We start from the raw sequence: 17,465 nt of genomic DNA on the forward strand, positions 1-17,465 counted from the left end.
CCAAACTTTGAGGGGAATGATTTAATGGAGACACTCCATTTAGAATTCTGTGTTCTAAGACTTCATTCTTAGTGTAACATCTCCTTATGAGTCTCCATATTTGTTTCTATGTATAACAAGAGGAACTGTCTCTGATGTTACCAGAGTAAGGCATTGATTGATAAATGAGTTTCTTATCTGGTAGCCTACAAAGCACCTTCCTGTACCAAAGGCACTAGAATATAGGGATGAAGGTTCTGTGTAGGCAACAGCCCTAACTCTCATATTCAATGACTTGTGTGGGTGTGGTCTTCAGCAATGTCCTTCAGTTTGTGAAGAACGACCTATTGTCTTGACAACAGCCTGGGTTGTTTGGAGATTTCCATGGAACCCCTTTGGTCAACAATTCGATTGGGTGTAACACATTCTCCCTTAGTGGAAGCTTTGTTGATGACAGGAGATTGCTAGCAGGAAATCCGACTCCCTCATTATTTGGAGACTTCATTAAGATTGACCTAATATATTTGAGGAAGTTTCCACTGCACTAGGTTTCCATGCCACATTCATCAATTCTAGCTGCCTCCCCCAACATTCCCTTCCTCCACCCTTTGCCCCCTCTCCTTCTCCCAAAGCTATTTTTCTATAATTAAACATATTTTTCTGTGGCAGCACAAGATACTGGAAATGACCTAACTTTTTCAACTCAACAGAACATTACTTTAAATGCAAAGATGTGATTAATAGAAAAGTGTTGGTATAATGTTTTGGAATGAATACACCTTACCCTTGTTCATTCAAATGCTGATTTCTCTCCCCCACTCTCTGGTTTCAATCAGACATTGCATTGTGATACTTATTCTAAGCATCACCTGTCTCAACTTTGTGTAAACATTCCAAAATAAAACAACCAGCCATAATGTTGAGCAATGGAGAAGAAAGAATAGGAGGGAGAAGGGAGAAGCCAGAGGACAGGAAGGAGTGGGAGGCAGAGGAGGAGGAAGAGAGAGGCTGGAAGAGGGGAGGCTAGAGGAGAGGTCTTGGAAGGACTTGGAGAATGAACTGGACCTAAGGTTTCACAAAAAGCGAGTATAATGGGTGAATCTAAATATTAGAAAGCTATGAGGGCTTGGCAGTTTAAGATGGAGTAACTTTTGCCCAGCATTGTATTTTAGGTTAACTAAATAAATCATAGTCTCTGAGTGGCGATTTGGTTATACAGCTGTTTAAGATTAACAGCAGTGTTACTAAAAGATATATCAATAGTAAATTTTAATAACATTTTACAACAGAAAAGTGTATGAAAGGCAGAAGGAAACACCAAGATGTCTCAGGCTGATTATAAGGCATGTCTCATAGCTCATTATGTGAATACATTTATTGTATGGCTTTTTTTTCAATCATAGCTAAATAGTTTTTAAAAGATTTTGAAAACAAATAAAAATTTATTGGCTACAGAATTGAGAATTTTCAAATTAGGAAGACTACTCCCATATAATATTTTTTGGGGGAAATTTGCTAAATTTGGTTTTCCAGATTTTCTATAGCTATGTTCCTTTTGTAATTAAAAATATATTAAAGAACAAGCATATCTGACCTCTAAAATTCTCCAATAAAATATTTATATTTGGTTCTGAATAACCACAGGGTAATAAAAAACATAATGCCTGCTTTGTCTCTCTTTTTCTCTCTCACACACATATTATATATAACTAACAAATAACAAAATATATGTTTAAATTTTGGGGAGTTTGTTTCTGTTAAATTCTGACAGGCATAGCTTCATAAGCTAGCATAGGTGACTTCATCTTGCTTAGTCTTGATGTTTAATAATTACTAAGAATTTCTGCCTAATTTAGGACGACACACAGCAATTATTTTTTAGTACATGATGGCTAACACTCTGGTTTTTGTCACCCATGTACAAGAGAAGAAACAAAAGCTGATGGCACACAGCTCATCAAGTCTGCTGTTTGGTAGAATTGTTAGAGTTGTGGTTTACAGCATGATGAAAGTTTGTGGAAAGAATTGAATTAAATTTTGTTCTAATAAAATATACATTTTGACAATGGTTTAATTGTTGGCTATCCTAAAGAAATTCTAAGCCCTAATAGAATGTAGACTTTTTTTTTTCCTATAAGGTGTAATCTGTGTAGCACTATTAAGACTTTGAACATCATCAATGCAAATGTTCAGATATAGTCCTGCCTCTCTTGTCACTACAACAAGGAAAATTAATTAAAATGCTTTCTGTGGGCTCATTAACCCACCAATTAGCCATGAAACTTTGATTTGAGTATTTGCTATCCCATAATTAGTCAAACATAGTACTAGGGGAGTGGATAACATAGAAATTCAGCTAAGGGGTCTCTGCCAGTTACACTAACGTCAGCGGCAACAGAATGAAAAGAATAATGCTTATTATCTAATATGGCTGTCTGCTTCCATCACTCTCCCCTACCTCAACATGTGTGACTTAATTACTCAGTCACTGTGTGACTCTACTATCCATTTTGAAAGTAAGAATATCTCTGGATTCTTATTGGTATCTTTAGAATTATCACTGCTAACATCAACTGTTACCCTCTTGAAAGTGTGTTGTCCAATACTGATGAGTTAAACCCATCACATACTTTAAAAACTTCTGTGTTATAAAGTACTACCAGGCATGAACTCAATGCCCTGGCCCTTTAACCACCTCCTTCTGGGGGGTGAAGCCTTGCCAAGGCACAGAGCAAGATGCTGCTGCCAGCCCTGATGAGACCTGATAGGCTAGAGTCAGATAGAAGGAGAGGAGGTCCTCCCCTATCTGTGGACTAGGGAATGGACATAGGGGGAGAAGAAGGAGGGTGGGTGGGACTGGGAGGAGATGAGGGAGAGGGCTACAGCTGAGATACAAACTGAATAAATTATAATTAATTAATTAAAGTACAACCAGGCTTTTCCACAGCATCCATTGCTTACAATATAAGGTTCTACAGCTGCCCATGTGAATATTTATATTGAAATATAAACTACAGGTAAAGGTAATGTCACTTAAGAACTAGTGATTTGCTACTAGTTATCATCAATCACATGTTTTGGATGTTAGGGACTTTTCTCATATTTGGCTCACTTTTAATTTAACTATGTTTTCCTTTTAATCACTACTTTGGATTTTAAAATACATGATCACCCTGTATATTATATTATCGTACTATCTCTTAAGGCTCTGCTACATATTTCACTTTTCTCTATTTTTTTAACCACTCCTTTCTTATTTCTTTCATCTAGTTAGCCTGTATGACATTCACAGATTGTTGGCATTCATATGTCTTCCTTGTGCTGGCATATTATTTCCATTTAATTCACCATTTTCTCCACATTAGAATTAAGGAAAAATAGTTGTCTGTGGTCAAATGACTTATGCACTGGTCACAGCAAAAGCAAAAGCTGAAACTTTCTGTAGGTGTTGAGACTCCAAACCAGACTCTGAAGCCATGAATGTGAGAAGAGACATCTTGAATATTCACCAGGTACACAGCCACTTTGTGATAGTTCTGTCAGTGCTGAGAAAAGATTCAGATGAATACAGCATGAAGAGCCCTGTCCCTCCTGAGAATGTTGTCCTCTTTCCTCTCTTTGAGATTCATGGACATCCATGGAGAATAGGATTAGCCCACATCAGAGATGGTGAATTGAAGAAAGGAACACATTAATAAAGACCTTCCGGGTTTGTTTGTTTTTTAGTGTTCTTGAACTATTGGGGAACACTGTTGTTTTTTTAAAAAAATAATGATTTATGCATTAATTTATAATGTCAGCTAAATCTGATGCAACTCTCTAAATAATGTATAATTAAGAAAACTCAGATTAAGACATTATACTATGTGGGAAAAAATATTGGTAAAATTACCAAATTATGAAAATAAAATTTAATTTATAAATATAAAATTTATATTCCACCATATAGATAAACAAATATGGGAAAAATTCAATGCGAAATTACCTGTAAATTATATTTAAGAAAATGATAAACAGTTTCCAAATGTGAATGTAAAAGAACAAACAAATTGGTACATTTGGGCTGGAAAGTTTTAGAAAATAATATATGAAGAAAACATTTGTGGTAATATCACATATCTCTGAATAATATTTTTTTATTATTTCCCCCCTCCCATTTCTATTTCCTTCCTCCAAATCTTTCAAGATCATGGCCTTATTTTCATTAATTATCATTACATATATTTGAAATTGTTTTTATATTTGTAAAATAGGAAAACTTTTTTTTAGAAGTAGAAAGGTAATTTTATTTGAAGAGAAATGAGAGCACATTTTAAGAGGCTTACATGGTGTTAAAGACTGACAGCTGGCCACATGAGTGTACCAGGTCACAGCCTGGAGCCTATTTTTGTGGGATCTAAAGAAACTAGTTACTAAGTGGCATAGTTTTGATGAGTATCTATTTTGATTGATAGATCAAATCATATATCCATTTTCCAACCATGCATGCCCCTTCCTATAAAGCAGGTAATTTTAATCATGTGTATGTCCAATTACGCATTATAAGAAGGTAAAAAGAAGATTCTCCCTAAATATTCTCATGAGGATGCAGTTTTCCATAGTGACTGCATTCATCCAAAGTCAACTCAGACCATATTGGACCGTTTTCATTCTTCATAATGGAGTACATTGGTCATATATTTGAATAAAACCTCTCCAAACTTGATTGTTGTTAGTTCAAGAGAAATGTATACTATTTTCAGGGAGAGTGATGATTAGCCCAAGGCACTTAGGTAGATCTAAGGTGTTTTGAGGTTGGTAGGGGCATTGATTGAAAGGGTGTGTGTGACTAGTGCAAGAATGTAAAGGAATTACGATACCAGGTGCATTATTACAAGAAAGTGCAAGATGCAGAACCCAGACAAGGTATAGCGCCTGTATATAAGCCCTCCTCTATTTTTGCCAGCCTCAATGGTGATAGTGGTCTCTTACCAAAATCTGGATTTTCTATGCTACACCCCCCCCCCGAACTTATCCTCAAATACATGCAATCCTTGATTCTTACAGACTCCCTGATTCATCACCTTCTCTCCATTTTTTCACATTCATTTCCATTGTCCAAGCACTGCAGTTTCTTATATTCCATATCCTCTTGATGGTTGGTATTAATTTCCAACCTGAAAAGATTCAGAATCAACCAAAAAAAACATGCCTTGAGTTAAATTTATGAGAGCATTTCTGAGGGGGGTGGATAGAATCAGCATAGATTCACTCAGGGGAGAGCAAAGTGGCTGGCTACCTCCAAGTTCTTCCTGAGAGAGAATCCCTTTCACTGCTGTAGCCATTCTCTTTTTTAAATCAAGTTCCAATTTCTTGGCTTTCCAGTGTGGACTTAATATGTGCAGCTATCCAGGAATCCTCCAGGCCTCCAGCACTGGGTTGGGATTGCTAAACTTCCATGAACAGAGAAGATACAAGATTCTCAGCCTCTCCTGTGTGAAGACAGGTATTACTAAGCTATTCAGTCCCTATTGAATAACCCAATCTAATAAATCCCTGTTTATTTGACACATGTACAACACACGCGCGCACACGCGCACACACACACACACACACACACACACACACACAGAGGGAGAGAGAGAGAGAGAGAGAGAGAGAGAGAGAGAGAGAGAAATGCTATTGATTGAATAACAGTTTTAGGAGTGGCATAGAAATGGAATATTTAATTCCTGTATAAACAAGGTACTTCTCAGTTGCCTAACCCACAGCCATTTGGAAAAGAAATTCTAGACTTCCATTATGACAGACAAGCTAGTAGACAACACAGGGATAACATCTCCTAGACTGTGTGTATTACATATCAGCACAGCACCAAACTTCGTCTTCAATTATTGCCTAGACTAAGTGCGAGTTGTGGATACACAGAGACCATCCAGACCTGCCAGAACAGAACTGGACCTGGGACATAAAATTTACTTTTGTCCAATGCTTAAGTGATTTTTTCTGAATATCAAACTATCTAGGGCAGTAATGTAGACAGACTGGATATTTAATGAATGATAATGGGCTTAATTAAACTAAAGCTGTAAATCAAGTAAAACACTCCCTCAATACTTGTAATGACTCCCCCTTGGAGTAAAGAAAAGCCCACACATTTCCAAGCTTGAAATTCAAGATCCTGCATCAATAGCCTCTGGCCATTTCTTATTTTATATCACTCCTTTCTGCCTTTGTTCTACACAACTTCACCAGAACACCACTTCCAACAAAGCATAAAACTCATCAATAATTTTGAATATTCATTGTTAAGGTAGTTTTTTTTCACACATTTTTTTTTTTAAATTTTGTGTGAATCCTTTTTCGTTATCTTCTCTATTCGGAGTCTTTCTTGAATAACAACCATGTCCTCCCTATGTGTCTGAATATCACTCATTGTTTAGACTATAGATGTCCATTTTTGCTTAGACCCTACTCTATGTTCCATTGGCAGCCCTATATTTCTCCCATCATATACCTCAGACTGACATGTAAGTCTCACTTGTGTGCTGTGTCAGTATAGATTTTATTTCAATGAGCCTCTAGGGGACCAGTCCATGTTTTTTAATCACCATCTTATCTAACATATTGATATTTATGGATACTTAGTCCTTGCTTATTGAGTTTACTGTAATAAAATACATACATATTCCATCTTTCATGTAACATTCCAGGTGTTTTCTTTTTCATTACAAGAATTAAGTATTTTTTCCTAACAGAGATATATTTTGCATTTCATAATAAGTAAATGGTTATAATAAGTAAATAGTTATTGTGGTATGGCCATTTTTTAAATAAAATACAATGACTGTGGCTTTTAATTAAAAATAGAGTATCCTTAAGTGTCTGTAGACTGAAAGACATAACTTGCCTACTGTTTTTAAATGATTCTCATCACTCTTTGGTTTGGAACACATGGAAGGAGGGCAGGGGTTAAAGTGAGACCAACTAGACACAAGTTGTAACAGTCCAAGCTTAAGATAGCATTGATTTATAGCTAAGGTGTTATAGTGAGGAATGAAAGAAGAATATACAACCTGAACTCACCATCTGAAGGCAGAAACAACAGGATGTCCTGGTGGAATGCATAGTAATGGGAGGGACGCAAACAAAGATATTTATATACCACTGGGAAACCCAATACTGACTCGCCAACAACCGAGATAAGTAAACTGTAAGTGACAGAGTTGCACATAAAGTGCGGGAATTTCCAACACCATGGCTGTGCTTGTTACAGTGAATACAATAAATATCATAAATGAGAAGCTGAATATATGAGCCCGCAGTTTAAGAGAAAGAACGAGCTTCACGTGAGACAACTTAGAAAATCATCAGAGATACAAATAAAGAAAAAATAACCGAGATATCAACAAAGATGAAAATAACAACAGGGTTGTTATAGAAGAGCAAGGAGATTGTGCTCTCCATTGGACAGGCCAAGGGCGTGCAGTCCACACAAGAAACACGTACCGTAACAATGACTTTGCTCATAGAGCATGTGACATGAGGACCAGAGCCAATAGGTGGTCCCACAGTTGAAACAGTTGTAACTTGATGCTGGAAATACAGTCTTGAGGGTACTAATTAAAGCAGAATGGGTGTGGAGAGAATATAGATTGTTAACAAGTAAATTATTTAAATTTACTTTACAAAGTCCTGCGGAAATGAGGTAGGAACAGATAAGGAAAGTGAAATTTATTTTTTTTTTGTATTTTATTTTTTTCTTATCAGTTACATTTTATTAACTCTGTACCCCAGCCGTGTCCCGATCCCTCATTCCCTCCCAGTCCCTCCCTCCCTCCCTCATCTCCACCATGCCCCTTGCCAAGTCCACTGATAGGGGGGACCTCCTCCCCATTCATCTGATCCTGTTTTATCAGGTATCTTCAGGACTGGCTGCAAAGCTCTCCTCTGTGGCCTAACAGGACTGCTCCTCCCTTGGGGGGTGGGGAGGCCAAAGAGCCAGTCATTGAGTTCCTGTTAGAAATAGTCCTTGTTCCCCTCACTATGGGAAACCAATTGGTTACTGAGCTACCACAGGCTACATCTGAGCAGAGGTTCTAGATTACATTCATACATGGTCCTTGGTTGCATGTCAGTCTCAGAAAAGACCCTGTGCCCAGATATGTTTGGTCCTTGTGGAGCTCCTATCCTTTCCTCATCAGACTAACTCCCCTTCTTTCTTATGATTCCCTGTACTCTGCCAAAGGTTTGGTCATGAGTCTTTGCTTTGAAAACACTGCTAGTTAGAGTCTTTCCAATGCGCTCAGTAGACTCCTGTCATACGTTCAATGCACATCCCATCTGTCATTCTAAACAAGGATTGATCATCTTACCCCATGTCCACTCTCTTGATTATCTTTTATAGGTGTACAGATTTCATTATATATCTTATAGGTCTATATAAGTAAGTATATACCGTGTTTGTCTTTCTTCTTCTGGGATATTTCACTCAGGATGATCTTTTCTAGGTCCCACCATTTGCCTGCAAATTTCATGATTTCCTCCTTTTTGATTGCTGAGTAGTATTCCATTGTGTAAAAATACCACAATTTCTGTATCCATTCCTCTGTTGATGGACATCTGGGTTGTTTCCAGGTTCTGGCTATTACAAATAAAGCTGCTATAAACATGGTTGAGCAAATATCCCTTTTGTGTACTTGAGCAAACTTTGGGTATATACCTAGCAGTGGTATAGCTGGGTCTTGAGGAAGCACTATTCCTAATTGTCTTAGAAAGCGCCAGATAGATTTCCAGAGTGGTTGTAACAGTTTACATTCCCACCAGCAGTGGAGGACTAATATCGAGTATATACAAAGAACTAAAGAAGCTGAAAAGCAGCAAACCAAGTAATCTAATTAAAAAATGGGGAACAGAGCTAAACAGAGAATTCTCGACAGAGGAATATCAAATGGCAGAAAAACACTTAAAGAAATGCTCATCCTCATTAGCCATCAGGGAAATGCAAATCAAAACGACCCTGAGATATCACCTTACACCCATCAGAATGGCCAAGATGAAAAACTCAAGGGACAACACATGCTGGAGAGGTTGTGGAGAAAGGAAAGTGAAATTTAAAAAGAAGAAGAAGAAGAAGAAGAAGAAGAAGAAGAAGAAGAAGAAGAAGAAGAAGAAGAAGAAGAAGAAGAGGAAAAGGTTTTCTTTTACACTCACTTGGTGAATGTTTAAGGAAGATAACAGCTTCCTTCATCAAGAGGAATGTGACCTTTCAGCAGAGAGGTACCGATGTGATCCAGAAAGGAGTTCGTAGAACCACGCCCTTGAGAAGGTGAGAGGCCTAGCCTTCAGAGCACAGTGCAAGAGAATGGCAGGAGTTGGGAAAAGGAAGTGCTTCTCTTTAATAGCATGAAGGAAGAGTCATGCAAGCCCTGGAGAAAAGGGAGATCAGCGTTGCAAAGACCAGTATTGTCACGCTGAGCCATGGTCATAGTAAGGACTTGGGGCAATGTCCAGAAAATCTGAAGAACTGAATTTCAGAGTCCAAATTTCAATTAGAGTCTGCAGTCTGGAAACCGCCACGACTCCTGCCCCTCACGGCTCCTAGAATACGTCAGCTACCTTAAGTATGAGCTATTAGAATCCATTCTGTACCTCCAAGTAGGGTTTTAAAGGACACCTGTTATGTTCTCTGAACCCCGCATCACAGAATCTGGAAACAGAATACCGAAAAGCTATATGAGTAGAAGCTAAGCTTCCAATCTTTTCCCCTGAACTGGTTCCCTGTAGGAGTAAAAGCAGAGGAGGGCCCTCCACCCTGAATGCACCAGTTGTGATAGAAGTGATGCTAAGCACAGACCGGGAGCAAACCTTGAAGACACAACCTGGCTCTTAACTCAGGGAGGGCAGAAGGACTCAGTTGCACTGTTTGAGATAATGAATGGTCTCCCAGCTCATCTCTCTCTCTCTGATAAAATATTGGATGAAGATTCAATTACAAATTGGATTTCATATAACAAATGGATAAATGATAGCGCTGCTTCAGAAAGAGCAAAGAGTAAGCAATTTCTGCTGAAGCATGAGTTGGGATGGAGCCAGAAGGCTGATTTTGGCAAGGAAGAAAGATGTTGCAGGGCTTCTGTGGGTGTCATTTGAAGTCCTATAAGTTTACTGAGATCAGCAGCATTAATTAAACTTAATTAAAATTAGCACATTAAAAATAAAATGCTTGCAGTTTGAAGGGCAATTTTGTTTTTTTATAAAATTAAATCTCCTAGTACATAATGACCTGCTCCTATAACTTACTCTGAGGAACTCATTTTCTGCAGTTACTGTCACAGTAAATGCTGCTGTGAAATAATGCCCATTGAGAGTATCTGCATTTATACACACGGCCTTTAAGGCATATTAAGAAATTCATGATGAATTCAATTTTTTAAAAAAAGAAAGGTGAAACAAATGATAAATTTGAGACTAAAGATACGAACTGAAATCCTAGCTTCATGATTCATTCAAGATGCAATTTAGCACAGGTAGTTTAATTGTCCTGAACCTAAGTTTCTCTATGTCCTACACTGGAATAAAAATCTCCTCCTTGACGTTGATATTTTCCAGCACTTACTTGGATAAAGCACGTAAATCACCTTCCAATGCCTGGGAAATTGTAGACTTTAACCAGACATAAAGTGAATGGGAACCTAAAAATGGTAACCTGCAAATGCTTCATTGAAAGGTGCTACTATTTAAGAAGTTGACAAGAAAGGACAAAATTCCTTTGATTCCATGCATCAAATGTTTGCACCTCCAGTACTTCTTCCATTTTGTGTATTTTCCTTATGTGTGGGTTAAACTCAACCTTCTAAGTTTTTTGCCAAAACTCACTTCATTTAAGGCCTGCAGCTATGAAAAAGCCACTTGCCATCATTAATAATTATAGCTCTTATGTAAGCATGCTCCTTGTAGGGTGGCTTGTATAGGGATGTGAGTGCAGGAGGCATGTAAGAGAAAAACAGCCAGCATTCACCGTCCCAGGCATGAATTTCTCATCAGAAAAACACTTTGCCATGTTGCTGCCATGCCTACCAAGAAATGACAAGCTATTTCAATAGATATAGTTTCTCTCTTATAATACAATATATAAAGTCATGTCATATTTTATAAATTAATGACACTGACTCATTATCTAGAATGAAATTGATAGAGATAAGGGACAGTGTATTAAAAGTATCATCATTCTCAAATGATTAGATATCCTCCAAATATTAAAGTAGCGCAAATATTCAATTTCTAATTAGATTGGCAATCTAGGTAAAAAGAGGTGGAGCAGGAAAGAATAAGTAGAAATCTATTGGGTTTCTGCAATGCAAATCAGAAGCCAAACCATCAAATCTAGCCCCAAGAGTACCTTCTGGACAAGTTTTCCTGTTTTTAGTAATGTTATTTTGCTAACTTTACCCCACCCTGTTCCATATATCTGAAGCTAGGAACACATCCATAGAGGGAGTCACAGACTGTACTTGAATCTTTATGGATAACATATTAACTCCAGATCTTATAAGGCTTAGTAATTTGAGTATCAAGTGTATAATATGTTAAGTAGGTCTGACCTCCAAATGGGACAAATTAATGACTACTCTAATCCCCAGAAATATTGGCATCAGTCTTACAGACATACTTGTGGTGTGGTTTGCTGAGTCAGAAAGCAGGAGCAATAACCACATATCGCAGCGCTACTCTATGTGGGCTTCCTGGGGGAACAAAATTGATAGAATAAAAATGTATTGTGAAGGGGATTTATGACAGCTACGATGTTTGTGTTATTTGTCAAATTAACCAAATCTAAATTACCTAGGACAAGAACCTCTGGATGCCACTGTTGGGGATATCTTGTTTATGTTAATTGTTATGGGAAGGTCGGTCTCTTCGAATCGTCCCCTACCCTAGGGACCTGAACTGTATAAAATAAAGAAAGAGTGGTACAGTAGAATTGCTTTCAGCTTTGGATTGTGAATGTGATATAACTGACTGCTTTAAGAATCGGGTGCCTCAATTTTTCTACTATAATATATCTGAGCTGTGCACTAAAATAAACCCTTTGTCTTTTAAAGGTTTTTTTTTTGTTTTTTTGAGAATTTCCTACATGACTACTGTATTTATATCATTTTCATTTCTTTCTTTGTCTCCCTCCGAATTCTTCTATGTTCCACCATTCCCGCTTACATTTATGATGTCTTCTTCAATTATTCTTGATATGCTCATATGTACGTATAAATACATTCTGATGAGTACATTTAGTGTTGTTCATATGTATGTGATTAGAGCTGACCACCTTTTTTTCTTTCAGCAGGAGAACACTACATAAATTCATAATTGATCACAATTCAGAGAAAAATTGACTGTGGAGTGTTTAACTTCAAGATCTTCAACAATTAAGGTACAGGGAACATCTTAGAAGGTGGGGCAGAAAGAATGTAAAACCCAGAGAACAAATTAATTAATTAATTAGTTAATTAATTAAAAACAAAAAAGCAGAAAAAGCGTTAAATTATATAATCAAGTGTGGTTGTGAAAATTAAAATTTTTTATGTTTCAAAGGTAAACAAAAAACAGATGATCAAGCCTCCACTCTGAGATAGTGTCTTCTATGTATGACATGAAAGTTGCAACCATGAAATCTCAACAACATGGTTACCCAAACAAGACCAGCACAAGAGCCCTATTAGTTGACATGCATACATGGATGGAAGAAATATAAGAAGGAAATACCCCTAGATGAAGCACTATGGACAATTAAGGACTACTGAGAGAAGAACTTATATTTATGAGTCTCTGATAGACTATCTTAAACTGCTTCTGTTGGGTTACTTTACCACAGCAACAGGAAAAGGTACTGAGACAATTGGCTTACACAATATTCCATAGATAGTCCAAAAGTAGGTGTCTACACACCAGAGAAGCTGAAAACCATGTTGCTGAATGGCTGCTCATTTCATAAGACAGGCTGACTCAGCCATTCCAACCATTATTTGAAGGCCTTTACAGTTTCCTGTAAAGTCTCTGGTCTTCAGTCTATTTAGAAAGCAGACAAGTTGGGTCCCAGTGGCAGTGAAGAATGGCAGCTGTGATGGTGGCAGTGGTAGAAATGGAGTAAATGCACTCGCAGGCAATGGAAAAAGGCTGACAGACAAAAATACATAAATAAAAATTAAACGAATCCCACTGAAATCAGGAAAAAAGCAAGGCTGCCAACTCTCTCCATATGTCTTCAACATAGTACTTGAAATCCTTGCTAGAGCAATAACAACATTAAAGGAGATCAAGGGAATTAAAATTGGAAAGGAAGAAGTACAAGTATCACTACTTATAGATGATTCTACAAAATTCTACCAGAGAACTCCTTCAGTTGATACACACCTTCAGCAAAGTGGCTGGATACAAAATTAATTAAAAAAAAATCAGTAGCTTTCATATGTACAAAAGACAAAAGGGCCAAAAAAGAAATTAAGGAAACAACACCGTTCAAAACAGCCACAAATAACATAAAGTATCTTGATGTAATTCTAACCAAATAATGGAAAGACTTGTATGAATAAAAACTTAAAGTCTCTGAAGAAAGAAATTGAAAAGATATCAGAAGATGGAAAGATTTCCCATGCTCATGGCTCAGTAGAATTAACGTAGTAAAAATGGCCATCTTACCAAAGCAATCTATAAATTCAATGCAATTCCCATCAAATTATCAAGGCAATTCTTTACAGACCTTGAAGGAAAAATTCTCAATTTCATATGGAATAACAACAACAACAAAACACAGAAAACCTAAACCAATCCTCTACAGTAAAAGCTCTTCTGGAGGTACTTTCATTGCTGAATTCGAGCTGTACTACAGAGCAACAGTAATAAAAGCTGCATGGTACTGGCACAGAAACAGACTGGTGGATCAATAAAGTCAAACTTAAGACTCAGAAACAAATCCACACACCAGTGGGCACCTGAGGTTTGACACAGATACCAAAAACCTCAAATGGAAAAAAAAAAAAAAAAGGACAGCATCTTAAAGAAATGGTGCTGGTCTAATTGGAAGCCTACATATAGAAAAATGCAAATAGACCCTTACTTCTCACCCTACACAAAATTAGAGTCCAAGTGGATCAAAGATCCACATAAAGCCAGACACACTAAAGCTGTTGGATGAAAAAGTGGGGAAGAGCCTTGAACTCATTGACACAGGAGACAATTTCCTGAACAGAACACTAACAGCTCAGGCTCTAAGACCTACAATTAATAAATGAGACCTCGTGAAGCTGAAAAAAATCAGTAAAGCAAAAGACACTCTTAATAGAACAAAACGACAGCCTACAGACTGGAAAAAGATCTTCAACAACTCTACATCTGATAGAGGGCTAATATCTAGAATATATAAAGAACTCAAGAAGTTAGACACCCCATTCAATCCAATTAAAAATGGGGTATGGAGCTAAACAGAGAATTTTCTGTAGAGGAATATAGAATGGCAGAGAAACACTTAAAGAAATGCTCTCCATCCTTGGCCATAAGAGAGATGCAAATCAAAACGACCCTGAGATTTCACCTTACACCCATCACAATGGCCAAGATCAAAAACTCAAGTGACAACACATGCTGGAGAGGTTGCAGAGAAAGGGGAACCCTCCTCCACTACTGGTGGGAATGTAAACTTGTGCAACCACTTTGGAAATCAATCTGGCACTTTCTCAGACAATTAATGCTTCCTCAAGATCCAGCCATACCACACCTAGGCATATATTCAAAAGTGGCTCAAGTACACAACAAGGACATTTGCTCAACAATGTTTGTAGCAGCTTTATTTGTAATAGCCAGAATCTGGAAACAACCCAGATGTCCATCAACGGAAGAATGGATACAGAAATTGTGGTATTTTTACACAATGGAATACAACTCAGCAATCAAAAATGAGGAAATCATTAAATTTGCAGGCAAATGGTGAGATCTAGAAAAGATCATTCTGAGTGAGGTATCCCAGAAGGAGAAAGACACACATGTTATATACTCACTTATATAGACCTGCATGATATGATAAACATAATGAAATCTATACACCTGAAGAAGATAAACAAGAAAGAAGATCCTGGGTAAGATGATCAATCCTCACTTAGAAAGACAAATGGGATGATGGGATGGGCATTGGATGTAGGAGAAAACAAGTAACAGGACACGAGCCTACCGCAGAGGGCCTCTGAAAGAGTCTACCTAGCAGTGTATCAAAGCAGATACTAAGACTCATAACCAAACCTTTGGCAGAGTGCAAGAAATCATATGAAAGAAGGGGGAGTTAGTATGACTTGGAGAGCATAGGAGCTCCACAAGGACCAAATATATCTGGGCATAGAGGTCTTATATGAGACTGTTTCTCCAACCAAGGACCATGTATGGATAAAACCTAGAACCTCTGCTCGGATGTAGCCCGTGGTAGCACAGTAACCAAGTGGGTTTCCATAGTAAGGGGAACAGGGACTATTTCTGAAATGAACTCAATGGCAGGCTTTTTGACCTCCCCACCCCCCAAGGGAGGAACGGCCTTGCTAGGCCACAGAGGAGGACTTTGCAGCCAGTCCTGAAGGTACCTGATAAACCAGAGTCAGATGAAAGGGGAGGAGGTCATTCCCAATCAGTGGACCTGGAACTATGTTCATAGCAGAGAGGAGATGAGGGACGGAGGGAGGGATTCGGAGGGAATAAGGGAGCGGGATATAGCTGGGATACAGAGTTACTAAAATGTAACTAATAATAAAAATAAAACAACAAAAAAGAAAGAAAGTAGAACAAGCATAACAGTAACCAGTGTTTTTTTATGGTCTCTGCTTCAGTTGCTGACTCCAGGTTCCTGCCTTGTCTTCCTGTGTAGATTTTCCTGAATGATGGGTTGTAATGTGGAAGTATAAGCCAAATAAACCTTTTCCTTCTCAAAAAAAAAAAAAAAAAAAAAAAGAAGTTAGACACTAATAAACCAAACAATCCACTTAAAAATGGGCTACAAAACTCAGCAGAGAATTCTCACCAGAGCAATATCAAATATCAAATGGCAGAGAAATACTTAAAGAAATGCTCAACATCCTTAGTCTTCAGGGAAATGCAAATCAAAACAACTCTCAGATTCCATCTTACACCTGTCAGAATGGCTTAGATCAAAAACTCAAGTGATAAAACCTGCTGGAGAGGATATGGGGACAGGGGAACCCTCCTCCATTGCTGGTGCGAGTGCAAACTTGTACAACCACTTTGGAAATCAATCTGGTACTTTCTCAGACACTACCTCAAGACCCAGCTATACCACTCCTAGGAAAATGACACACGGTTCAATAAGGACATTTGCTCAACTATGTTCATAGCAGCTTTATTTGTAATAGCTAGAATCTGGAAACAACCTAAATGTCCCACAATAGAAAAATGGATACAGAAATTGTGGTACATCTACACAATGGAATACTACTCAGCTATTATAAACAAGGAAATCATTAAGTTTGCAGGGAAATGGATGGAACTAGAAGAGATCATCCTGAGTGAGGTAACTCAGAAACAGAAAGACAGGTGTGGTATACAGTCACTTATAAGTGGATATTAGCTGATTAGCTGTATAACACAGGATAGCCATCTATAGACCTAAGGAAGCTAAACACTAAGGAGGACTCTAGGGCGGATGCTTAAACCTCATTCAGAATGGCAAACAGGATAGACACCAGAAGCAGTGGAAGAGGAGAAACAGGATGGGAGCCTACTATAGGGTCCTCTGAAAGGTTCATCCAACAGAGATTGAAGCAGATGCTGAGACTCACAGCCAAACTTTGGGCATAGCACAGGGAATCTTATGGAAGAAGAGGGGGTAGTGTTAGAAGGACAGGGAGGTGACAGGAGCCCCACAAGGAGACCAAAAAAAAAAAAAAAAGCTAAAAAATAATTGAGCTCAGTGGGTCCTGCAGAGACTGATGCATCAACCAAGGACCATTCACGGAGGGGACCTAGACCCTCTGCTCCTACATAGCCAATTGGCAGTTCAGTCTCCAAGTGGATCTCTGAGGGAGAGGAGCAGGGACTGCATCTGTCATGCCTGCTTTTTGGTCACTTGCCCCTGGTGATGTGGCCAGGGAAGAGGAAGAGGATCCAGGCAGCCCTGAGAGACTTAACAATCTATGGATAGAAGGCAGAGGAGGAGAACTCCCCTTTTCAGTGGCCTAGGGGAAGGTGACAGTGGGAAGAGGGAGGAAGGGTGGAACTGGGAGAAGATGAGGAAGGGGGCTTCAATCTGGATATATAATGAACAAATGTGAAAAACTGAAAATAAATTTTATAAAAAAGATTTTTTACTATTTCCCACTTCTTACATAAAATTCCATTCACTCTGCCCATCAGTTGGCCATCAGGCTCAGCATCTGCTTTGACAGTCTATACTGCAGAGGCTTTCAGAGGCCCTCTGTGACAGGTTTCAAGGTTATTAGAGCTGGAGGGGATGGGAA

This window comes from Psammomys obesus, unplaced genomic scaffold (genome assembly GCF_907164565.1).
Source record: "Psammomys obesus unplaced genomic scaffold, mPsaObe1.curated_primary_1811, whole genome shotgun sequence".
Classification (NCBI taxonomy): domain Eukaryota; kingdom Metazoa; phylum Chordata; class Mammalia; order Rodentia; family Muridae; genus Psammomys; species Psammomys obesus.